Raw genomic sequence first — 12,050 nt, 5'->3', positions numbered from 1 at the left:
GCCATTTTCACCTAACAATAAAAAACCCCTAAAACTTTAAATATTTACATATGTACAAGGGAGGTGATGAGGGATGGCAGGGGGACAGCGGTGGCAGCGGCGACAGCTGTGGCTGTGCATTGCAGATTCAGCAAGAGCGTGGGGACCAAAGGAGAGGAGGCATCCATGATGCTGGTGACACTACCAACGTGCAAGCGGACAAGGATGCCAGCACCAGCTGATCACCAGCTGACAGGAGACCACCATTGTTCTTGGGCAGGGTGAGGGAAAAAGTTTAAAGGAGCCTGGGAGCTTTAAATGTGCACATAGGCTTTCTGCCGCCGGTGCTGAGCGCCGCAGCTGCGCAGCTGCGCATCCGCCAGCCGGCAAAAGAAAAAAAAAGCCCCGTTTTTGGCCGCCCGTGCAGAAGCTGCCTCTCTCTTTGCAGCGTCCTCCAAGGCGGCGGTATGGAAACTGCGGGTCAGAAACGGCCCCAGGTGAGGCGTCTTCACTGCCCCCCATGTGGAAGCCCCATACACCTGAGCCACACCCCCGGGGCGGGCGGTCTGGAGGCTTCGTATTCAGCAGAATACACCTCCAAGACGTCTTCCCCTGCCCGTCTGTACCCCGCCATAGACAATGTAATTGAGCACCAACATAAAAAATAATTCATAAGAAAAGAAGAATGTCCAAATGAAGATTAAATAATATGTGAAACTCAAGCACCATACTAATATACTAAACAAAAACAATAAACTCAAAGCAACTAATGCATTAAAATTAACTAAAACATAAAACTGCCTCCAACCCCCAGTAGAAATAGTAATGAGAGAGAAAAATCCAAAAGCAAAAATATATTATTCTACCATTAGAGAACCAAGTAAATAAACTTGCTAAGGTAATCACAACCACAGGTCATTACATGGTTAGATTTCTTATTGGCCCCAAAGTCCATAAACGCTTTCCTCGTTTTCAAAAAACCTTCAACTGGTTTGTCCTTTAAAACCTACATTAATATGGCAATTTGGACTAACTTAGAAACCTTAATAACCCATTCCTCTGTTGTCAGTACCTCAGTCCATTTCCAAGTTTGAGTGGACAGAGTTCTTGCTACTATTATATGACTAAAAATTTGTGTGCATTTTCTGTCCTCTAGTCCTATGCATTTCCCCATCGACAAACTTATGTTTGTGCCTATTTTTCAATTGTACAAATGTATTAAAAATAAAAAATAAAACCACTTGATTTTTGTACATATTTTCTTTGCCTGAAACATCCAGCAATCCTTGAAACCATGTGCATTTTTGTGGCAAGTGTGCTCACAGCAAAGCTCTGAATTGGTGGAAATGGATACTTGCATTGAGAGTTTACATTTCAACCAAACACCTTTCCTGCTCAATCTTTACAGACCAGGAATGGCCAAGCCAAACATAATAGCCATTCCAGAATCTGCTAGGTCAGTGGTTCCCAACCTGTGAGTCGGGACTGCTTTGGGGATCCAATGACCCTTTCATGGGGGTCATCTAAGACCATTGGAAAACACATATTTAATTACAGTTATGAAGTAGCAACTAAAATAATTTCATAGGTTTGGGTCACCACAACATGAGGAACTGTATTAAAGGGTCGCAGCATTAGGAACGTTGGGAACCACTGTGCTAGGTCAAACTCTGGTACGGCCAGACTTGGCTGCTATGTCTGTGGCTCTACAGCTTTCTCTGTGCAGCAAGTATTTTTTAGTCTTACTCAAGATGCCAAATAACTGTGAATTACTTCTATTCAGATCAAAACAGAGCTTCAGCAGTAGAATTATGCCCATAAGCAGCAGTTCGTTCTTTAGGCAGCTGAGGCCTTGTATAAAGACTAGATTAATAATTGTCTAGAGTGAAAGCAAAGGCATCTCTGCATTTACATAAGAATGTTTAGCACTAGTTGCATATTAATACCAAACTTCTGGAATCCATGTCCCAGGTCCAGCACATGGCGGTTGTATGCAAAGTATACAGTCATGTTTCTGAAACACTCAAAAGGCATGAGGAGCTACAGTATGTTGGTCTACGTGGAAATATATCACAAGAGCTACAGGAAAACAATTCTGTTTTAGGACCAACAAAAATAGCAAACAAGCTTTCACATCTGTCTGGAACTCTTCAGTTTGGTTGTTAAGCCAAAGAAACAGTATGATGATGGAACTCTGAAGTCTGCAGTTGTTAACAGTAATAGTGCTTACATCAGCTCTTTTGCACATACTTCCATTTTCCAAGTGAGCATCTTGGAATAAAACAGCTGTGACTGTTTTGCCTTTTGACGACATAAAAACATAAAAGCTGTTTTTCATTCTAACACCCAAACACTGATCAGAGCATTCAAACTATTTGTAGGGCAGAATGATCAGGCAGGAGAATGCTTTTTGTTGTAGCTTGCCTTCAAGTCATTTCTGACTTATGGTGAGCTGAGAACCAGTATAGTATAATGATTTAAGAGTTGGACTAGTATTCTGGAGATCAGGGTTCAATTCCCAGCTTGGTCATAAAACTCACTAAGTGGCCATGGGCAAGGCACACTCTCTCAGCCTCAGAGGGTGGCAATGGCAATCCCTTCCTGAAGAAACTTGCCAAGAAAACCCTATGATAGGGTCACCATAAGTCAGAAATGACTTGAAGGCACACAACAAACAAGGTGAACCTGCCACAGGGTTTTCTTGGGAAGATTTGTACAGATAGAGTTTACATTTGCCTTCCTTTGAGGATGAAAGAGTGTGACTTGCCCAAGGTCACCAAGTGGGTTTCCAGAATACTTTTAATGGTAACCATTTAGCAAGATCTTCTCACAGAGAAATTAATCTGGTGAAATACTTTTTTGTGGGTTTTTTGGGCTAATTGGGTGAAACTTTTCATGGCATGAAGATGGGCATGAGCAGGGAAGAGCTTCAAGTCATTCTTTTCAGGCAGCTCTACCATGATATGGGAGATGGCAAAGAATAAGAGGTAACCTGCCAAGCAGTTAAATGTCTTCAGATCACCTGTTTTGTTATGTAGCACAGTAGCTCTCTGTTCAGTGTCTGCTCTCATTCCATGCCAGGGCATGTTCCGGGACTTTTTGAGTGCTGCTGGAGAGGTGGCACACCCTGTTTGGTGGAAGGAGTGGTTTTTTTCGGTTTTCAGTTCCCAGCTCTTGAATCAGTCTGAGAGTAGTACCCATTGGTGATTGGAAGAACCCTTCAGTTACCTGTGTGGAGCTGGCCAGTAGTGGATTGGATTTTACACCTGAACAGGGTAAGCCAGGAAGAGGAGAAGCAAGGGCTGTGGGAGGAAGACCTCCATAGGATATTGATAGAGGGAAAGACAAAAGTGTGTGGGAAGAATGTTATCTGTTGAGCTTGTGATAACTGAAAACAAGAGCAACACCTTATTTGGAGATTGGAAAAGTTATTTTGGGGGGATGGCAAATTGGAAAAATTACTTTTTGAACACCCTCCCTGGAATATCTCAGCCCTGCCAGAAATGGGCTAGCCCATGCTAGCTGAACGATACAGGAATTGTCCAAAATCTTAATTTCTCCAAGTCCTGCTCCTAGTATTAACAGTCCCTTCCCCTCTACCTGGCTCGCGTTAGGAAAGGGCTGAAAGGTATCTGAATCACACACATTCCTGTGGTTGTTTTTTGTAGATTGTTTTGCCCTCATTTCTAGCTAGTTTTCAACATTTCTTCTTCTGGTTTCTAGGCAGATGTCATCCACTTCCCTTCTGAGGCTATGATTAATTCCTCACCCTGTAGTTTTTAAACTGTTAATATACTTTCATTGCCATGATCCTTACTAGATTTAGTGAAACCAATAGGAAAGTTCTATTGGTTGGCTAATAATTAATTGTATTTGGGGTCAAAATATTTTGGACCAAAAGGATCCCCCTTTTGAGAAAGAAGTGGATCATTATTCATAAGGAAATATTTTTACTTATATGGAATATTCCCTTCTTTGGAATTACCTATCTCCCAAGTTCCAGTAAGCTAGTGTTGTCAGGCACAGGATGATTTTTTAAAAGTGTAACTTGTAAAATGAGGTTATTCTGCTCAAACTGGCTTCATGTGCTTTACATTACCTATATTCCCTGCGTCTTTTTCTTTCTTCTAAAAGCTGTACTCTGACCAAGTGTCAGGGCACAGATGTTATATTGTTTTGCAGATCCTTTTGGAGAGTATCTTTTTGTGTATAATTCAAAAGAAACCCACTGTGTGAGTCTGGTAGAGAACATTCTCATCCAATTTACCCTCATAACATACATGTTTGGAAAACTGTATGTTTGCTTTTATTCTTTTTTAAGTGTATTCATAACATTTGAAAGTTAAAAGTATCTGGATAGATCTTGGGTTTGCTTGTTAAAGATGCAAATAGAAGAATAAATAAACAGACAGATATGATCAATCTCTAGAAAATCATAAATTTTGTTGCCATTTCACATGAATTAGTGATGGGGTTGAATGCTTTTAAATCAGTGGTAATCTGCAAAGTAGTGGTTTGAATGCTGGACTAAGACTCTGGAGAGCAGGGTTTGAATTCCTGCTCAGCCATGAAAACTGACTGGGTGGCTTTGTGCAAGTCACACACTCTCAGCCTCAAAGAGAGGCAATGGCAAACTCACTCTGAACAAACTTTCCCAAGAAACTCCCATGATAGGTTCACCTTAGGGTACCGTCACCATAATTCAGAAATGACTTGAAAGTACACAGCAACAACAATCTGTGTTTGAAACTATCCCTTTGTATTGTTGGAGTTGCAAAGTTTTTTTTTTCTTTTTTATTTGAATGTTCTCTCTGTTTCTGTCAGATCCATTTCTTAATGTTATGATTTCTGGGTTTATAACACAACAGTGCTTTTGTCTGTATTGACTTTTTCCCTATAGGCACAGTTTTTTGTTGTTGTTGTTGCTGCTCAGTATAAATTGAGGATGAAGGAAAACTTATGTCAGGCACAGAAAGAAGGGCCCTTATTTGTGATGTGGATTGTTTTCATCAGCTGCTGATTACCATTTGAGTGTGATGGATTCTGGTGTCACTCCTTGGTTCAGCAGAGCTTTTCAAATTAAAGCTGTGGAAAGGTAACCTTTCCCAGAGATGAACCTTATCAAGACAGGCTGACAGGGTTTATTTTCTGGAAATCTTAAAGCCTTTTTATAAAGGTAACTCAGGAATAGTTGTGCTAGCTCAGATGGTAACATTTTGGATCCTTTGTTTGTTTGTTTGTTTGTTTGTTTGTTTGCTTGTGTTTTGCTGGAACAGCTTCTTAAAAACCCAGGCATGGCTCTGCACATAAGCCTTGCAGCCAACATCCCAGAGCGCCCATAAGTAAGTTAGACCTTCGTGAGTTGATTATGAAGATTTAAACTGGTAACTGTCTTAGCTGGCACCTGCGTGGCTTTGTAATGTCAAGCCTTGGAAGTGGTGATCAACCCTTCCTGGCCATGTCACTCTTCTTCCTATGATATGGGTACAGGGTGCATATAGCCCTCCCAAGGTTATTGGGTTACCACTCCTATCATCCTCACCTACGACTACCCTCAGTCATTCACCTGCCTTAATGTTCAGAGAGCCTGTTTTGTATGTAAGGTAGGGTTGGTCCAGTGCTATGCGACATTCCTAGTACTTTAAATACAAGGACAAAATTCCTTGTATGTTCAATAGTTGCATAGCAGAGGGGCTTAATGAAAAGTTTTATTTCTCAGGTTGGGGAAGAAATTGGCCCCTAGTCTCCACACAGTTGGCTACTCCTGTTATAAAGTTTCTGGAAGGAAAATCAGGGGAGAAGGAGGAGGAGAAGGCGTCTGTAACTTGAATGGCTGTCTAGGAGAAGAAAGTTTGTAGCTGCAGGTGTTTTAACTGTCGTGTGGCAAAGCTGGATCTATTTGATTCCTAAAGGTTTGCCTGTTTATTTCATAGCAGAGGCATCATCAGGGGGTTGCAGGGAGTTTGGACTACACCAGGTGACATGGAAGCTGACAGCACTATTCCCCAAACATCTGCTTTTGGCAGAAACGGGCTGCATCCCATTAAAATGCTGAAGAGATGATGTGAGTAGAGCAGGGGTAGGCAACCTTTTTGAGCCGGGGGCCGGGTTGCTGTCCCTCAGACAACTGGGGGGCCGAAGCCGGGGGGGAAGCTTCCACCCTCTGGGGGCGGGGCCGCATGCTGGGGGTGGAGCTTCCACCCTACAGGGTGGAGCTGCATGCCGGGGGCAGAGCTTCCACCCTCCGGGGGCAGGGCTTTCTCTGCTCCCTTTCCCGACCTCCAGCTGTCTGAGAGACAGCTAGAAGTGGGGGGGGGGGATAGGGAGAGGGAGTGAGCGCCTGCTCCTCCTGCCCTTCCTTGGCCACCAGCTGCCTCTCAGAGACAGCTGGGCACCAGTAAGGACCTATGAGGGGCAGGAGCAACAGGCACGCGGCCCCTGCTCCTTTCCTCAGGGCTTTGCCAGGCCTGAGGTGTCCTCTGAGGGACACCTCAGGTCTGCCGAAGCCCTGTGGGGAGGAGGAGGATGAGGCACGTGGCCCCTGCTCCTTTCCTCGGGGATTTGCCAGGCCTGAGGTGTCCTCCGAAGGACACCTCAGGTCTGCTGAAGCCCCGCGGGGAGGAGGAGGTGTGTGCCTGCCCTCTCCTCCTCAGTCCCTTCCTTCGGCCGAACGGGCTCCAAGGGGCCCTTTCAGCTGAATGGGAGGGAGGCCGAAGGGAAGGGCTTGGGCACCCGTCGCAGATGCTTCCCTTCGGCTCTTCCCTTTGGGCAAAAGGGCTCCAAGGGGCCCTTTCAGCCGAAGAGAAGGGTTTGGGCAGGCCGCTCCTGGGCTCCTCCACGGCCCTTGCAGCCCCAGGCCTCTCTGTCCGGAGGGAGGCCTGGGGCTGCATGGGCCGAGAAGGAGCCCGCGGAAGTCCTCCTCCTCCTCCTCCTCCTCCTCCTCCTCCTCCTCTTCTTCCACCTTCCTCCTCCTCCTTCCTCCTCCTCCTTCCTCCTCCTTCCTTCCTCCTGCTCCTTCCTTCCTTCCTCCCTCCCTCCCTCCTCCTCCTCTTCCTCCCCTTCCTTCCTTCCTTCCTCCTCCTCTTCCTCCTCCTTCCTTCCTTCCTTCCTCCCTCCTCCTCCTGCTCCTTCCTTCCTCCCTCATCCTCTTCCCCGCCCCCTTCCTTCCCTCGCCGCAGCTGCCTGGCAGCTGCGGTAAGGGAGGGAAGGAGGAGGAGGACCCCCGCCCCCTTCCTTCCCTGCTAGAGGAGGAGCTCCTCCTCTTGAGGCTGGCTGGCCAATGGGGTCAGGCTGGAGCTGCAACAGCCCGCCCCCTGCCAGCAGTCATTGGCCAGCCAGCCCCAGGAGGAGAAACTCCTCCTATTTAGCCCTATGTGTGGCCCTGCAGGTGCGCGCAGGGCTACAGGAAGCCGTGGGCGGGCGGCGGCGCACTGTCTGCAGCCCGCCCTCCTCGGCGCCGCCGCGGTACCGCGTGCTGCAATCGGCAACAGGACCAGACTGGAGCCGGTACTGCCGCCTCGGCAGGCTGGATGCAGCCCGTGGGCCGGGGGTTGGCTACCCCTGAAGTAGGGTATGGCTCAATGGGAAGAGAAAGTAGAGGCCCCAAGTTTTTTTAATTAAAATTTTAATTTTAAATTATTTATTTTTACAATTCATTTAAAAATAAAAATAAATTATTTTAAAATTTTCTTTTAAAACATCACATATTACCAAATTTTCACTTTAACTGAAACAATGTACATGTAAATATAGTTATGCTGTATGTATGATATTATAATGTAAAGCTATAATTTTAATTTTGCTGGTTGTTTAGGTCACAACTATTGTCATTACATTCAGTGGTATATGTGAATTATGATTTATGAGTAACATTGGTACAAAAAACATTATTACCGATTCTCTGCAGTGTGGTATGGGAGGAGGTCATTGGGGGATGACACCATGAGTTACCACACCAGGTGACACCAATATTGTTATTATTTTGTATTGACGGGAGGGAGGCTAGAAGGATGGGGTTTTTTGAGGACCGTTTCATTATTTTTTTCTTTGATTTTGTATTTGAAATTTTCCTTGCTGTTACCCACCTCAATCCTCAAACGAGAGAGGCGTGATACAAATAAATATTATTATTATTATTATTATTATTATTATTATTATTATTATTATTAACCCTAGTCATGCCACTGTTTCAGAGCCTGCTATACTTTAGTAGTAGGACTAACCTGCCAGTGTTAGGTCCTTGCAGAACACTCTTATTCATAATTGGTTGGAGAATTAAGTAATTAGTTGTTTAAACAATTCAATACATCTTCAATCTGTAAAAGTCATTTAAAATTTCTGAAAATGACTGTAATGAGTTAAGCCAATTAGAAATGTAAAAATAACAGGACTTGGTATTTCCATAATAAAAATAATAAGTTTAAAAATTTGTAGTTGTAAAATGAATTGGGGCAGTCAATTTCGCTGTAACAAATTATTTCTGCACTCTAGTTCATAGTACTCATTTTAGTCATACAGTAACACAGTTGTCTGGGCAGCCTTTAAAAAAAGGTTAAAAATTTTTAAAACAGCATTGGAAACAAATTCAGCATGACGTTTTGTTAAGGGTCAGAGCAAGAGAGGGGAGAGAGATTGAGAGATTGAGATTGAGAGAGAGAGAGAGCTGAAATCAGTTTTACAGTTTAACTAAAAATACCAAACATACAATCAATAGGATGAAAAAGCCTACTGCATTTTAAGATCAGAGGTTGTAAAATAATAATAATAATAAATAATAAAAGTTTATTTTTATCCCGCTTTTCCAACTTTGATCAAAGCAGCATACAGAATTTAGATTAAAAATACACCACGATAAAAACATTTAAAACAACATTTAAAAACAGTCACAATAACAACACAGGGCCAGCTGAGTGGGGGAATCCATAAACATTACAAGGTCGTCAGCATAGGGGGTGAAACATATAATGACATCTCATGGGGGGAAGGCTTTAGAGAAGAAAAAGGTCTTAAGGTTCTTCTTAAAAGTATCTAAAGATGTGGTGGAGCGGAGCTCATCTGGGAGATTATTCCATATTCTTGGGGCCGAGATAGAGAAGGCCCGTTGCGAGGTCCTCGCATAACGTGCAATTGGGACCTCCAGCAGATTCTTCCCTGCCGACCTGAGTGTGCGGGGCGGATTATATGGGGAGAGGCAGTCCTTCAAGTACCCTGGGCCCAAGCCCTTTAGGGCTGTATAGGTCATAACCAACACCTTGTATTGAGTCCGGAAGCAAATAGGCAGCCAATGAAGATGTTTCAAAATAGGTGTTATGTGGTCTGACCTGGAACAGTCTCGCTGCCATATTTTGCACTAACTGTAGCTTCCAGGTTTGGTACAAGGGTTGTCCCATGTAGAGCGCATTGCAGAAATCCAATTGAGAGGTTACCAGAGCATGTACTACAGTTTCAAGGTCCCTCCAGTCCAGGTAGGGGCTCAGACTAGGAGAATAGTCTTTACCTGGCACTAAAAAGATCAGTCAGTAAGCAGTTTGCTACTATATTTTGAGGGTTCACTAGAGAGAGTCAGATATGAGTAACATGTCAGCAGGATTGTAGGATAGAGCCATGCCTGGGTGAAGCACAGAATGCAGATATTAAAAACAGGATCCACATAAGTCCCTAGTTCTCAGAAGAAGTAGAAGCAGACCATTCCATGACAGTCACATCCAACTGGCAAGAAGTGGAGTTAATGAAGCAGAAATGTAAGTGATCCTGTAAAATGATTCTGATATTAAAAGGAACATGCAAGGAATGGTTAGATTAACCATTTCACTGAAGCGCTGCCCAACAGAGTTGTACTTTGGACACATCATGAGAAAGAAAAACTAGTTAGAAAAGACAATGGTGCTGGGAAATGCGGAAGGCAGCAAAAAGAGAGGAAGGCCACACACCAGATGGCTAGACTCAATTGGGGAGGCCATGGGCCTGAATTTACAAGACCTAAGCAGAACCATGTAGCACAGAAAGTTTTGGAAGTGTCTCATGCACAGGGTAGCCATGAGTTGGGGCCGACATGAGAGCAGCTGACAACAGACAATAACAGTTCTTCTGAATGTGTGCAGGGCTAAAAATGAAAAAGGGTATGTGCGTATGTGTGACATTTAAGCCCCAGATCCTAGTATCCTTGTTGTTGTTGTTGTTTGCTTTCAAGTTATTTCTTTTTTTTTTAAATATAGTTTTTATTGAGTTTTCTGTTCTTACATGATTAAATACATTTGTGTAACAATAAAATCTTCAATCAAACCATTTTTCCAATACACAAAAATAGACATAAAAGAAATAAACTACTTTCTTTTTTTCCAATTGTACGAGTGTCTTAAATATTACTTAAGGTAACATCTCTTTTTCCTCATTTAACTAACAAAAATTTCCATTTACGTTTACACTGTTGTACAGTTCTACCAGTTGATAGCATAGATAGGTTGTCCATTACTGCATATTCATATATTTTTGCTTCCCATTCCTTAACTGGGGGACCATAAGATTTCTTCCAATATTTAGCGTAAACAATTCGGGCTGCCGTTATCATGTAAATTAACTTACTAGAATCGTCTTGGTTCAGCTTCAAAGTGTCAGGATCAATTATATTCAGTAAAAATAATTCAGGTGTGAAAGGCACACTTCTTTGCATATAATTTGTAATATTCCTAAATATATTTCTCCAGAATTTCCTTACCACTTTGCATTGCCACCACATATGATAAAACGAGCCCGGGGCTTTTCTACTTTTCCAACAGGTGGTATTATTGGATTTTTTAATTTTTGCCAATTGACTAGGTGTTAAATAACTTCTGAAGAACATTTTAATATAATTCTCCTTTAAGTTAGTGCATTTTGAAAACTTATGGGTGTTTAACCATGATCTTTCCCAACAATCCATAGAGATATTGTTTCCAATATTTTGCATCCATTTCACCATATTATTTTTCACAACTTCGTTTTCCATCTCAATCTTTAATAAAGTCTTATAGAATTTGGAAATCATATGCTTCTCCCCGCCTATCAATATTTTGTCTACAGTATTTCCTTCATATTCAAAACCATATTTTTCTTTATCCTTTTTATATTCTTCTAAAATTTGTTTATAATTAAACCAGTGAATTACAATTCCTTCATTCTCAAGTTCTTCTCTTGTTTTGATTCTTACTCCTCCTGGGATTTTAATTAGTAAATCCTTATAACATAACCATTGCTTTCTTTTTATATTCTGATGTTTATGAAGGGCTTCTTGGGTAGAGTGCCACCCAGGGAGTCTTGAGTAGAAATATTTTTTATAGGTGTTCCAAACTTTAAAAAGTGGTTTTCTAATGAAGAGTTGATTGAATTCTTTCTTTACTTTACAATCTTCATAATTCAGATAGGCGTGCCACCCCATAGTTAAATTAAAGCTTTCTAAATCAATTATCTTTTTATCCTGTAGAAGAATCCAATCCTTAACCCATGTCAGTGCACAGGATTTAAAATAAGTTTCCAAATTAGGTAGACCTAAACCCCCTCTTTCCTTACAGTCACACATTACCTTAAACTTGATTCTAGCTCTGCTTTCAAGTTATTTCTGACTTATGACAACCCTAATAATAATAATAATAATAATAATAATAATAAAATTTATTTTTATACCGCTTTTCCAAAAGATCAAAGCGGTGTACACAAAATTTAAAACCAGTTACAAACACATCATAAAATAGATAAAACCAATAACACAATACAATATACACATCTAAAACAATCATTCAAAAGGGTGAGCCAGGAAGTTGATGGGATCAAAGTACACTAGTTCATTTTCCAGAGGGGAAGGCTTGACAGAAGAGGAAAGTTTTTAGCCTCTTCTTTTTTTTAATGCAAAAGGCAAACCTGTCATTGCGTTTTCTTGGTAAGCTTCTTCAAAGGGGGATTGCCATTGCCATCCTCTGAGGCTAAGAGAGTATGACTTGCCCAAAGTCACTCAGTGGGCTTACATGGCCAAGCTAGGATTCAAACTCTAGTCTCCAGCGCTCAGACCAGTACACCACAATGGCTCATGTCCTTGACCA

The 12,050-nt window shown here is 42.3% G+C and overlaps 1 protein-coding gene across 5 annotated transcripts in view; it reads left to right on the top strand.

Moving 5' to 3' along the window:
• NEDD4L (NEDD4 like E3 ubiquitin protein ligase) overlaps positions 1–12,050 on the top strand; it is a 362,032-nt gene that overhangs the window by 91,788 nt on the left and 258,194 nt on the right. The window contains exon 1 of one of the 5 annotated variants that reach the window (XM_089497177.1): positions 3,194–3,254. The exons of the other annotated variants lie outside the window; for them this stretch is intronic. The gene's annotated coding sequence lies outside the window, so the exon portion shown is untranslated. Of the gene's footprint in view, positions 1–3,193; positions 3,255–12,050 lie in introns of those variants that run through there. 5 annotated transcript variants of the gene reach the window in all.

The sequence above is a fragment of the Sceloporus occidentalis genome, unplaced genomic scaffold (assembly GCF_023333645.1).
Source record: "Sceloporus occidentalis isolate IW3139 unplaced genomic scaffold, rSceOcc1.0.p SCAF_1, whole genome shotgun sequence".
NCBI classification, from domain to species: domain Eukaryota; kingdom Metazoa; phylum Chordata; class Lepidosauria; order Squamata; family Phrynosomatidae; genus Sceloporus; species Sceloporus occidentalis.
The sequence above is the reverse complement of the archived record's forward strand: the minus strand, read 5'-3'. Positions and strand labels throughout refer to the sequence as shown.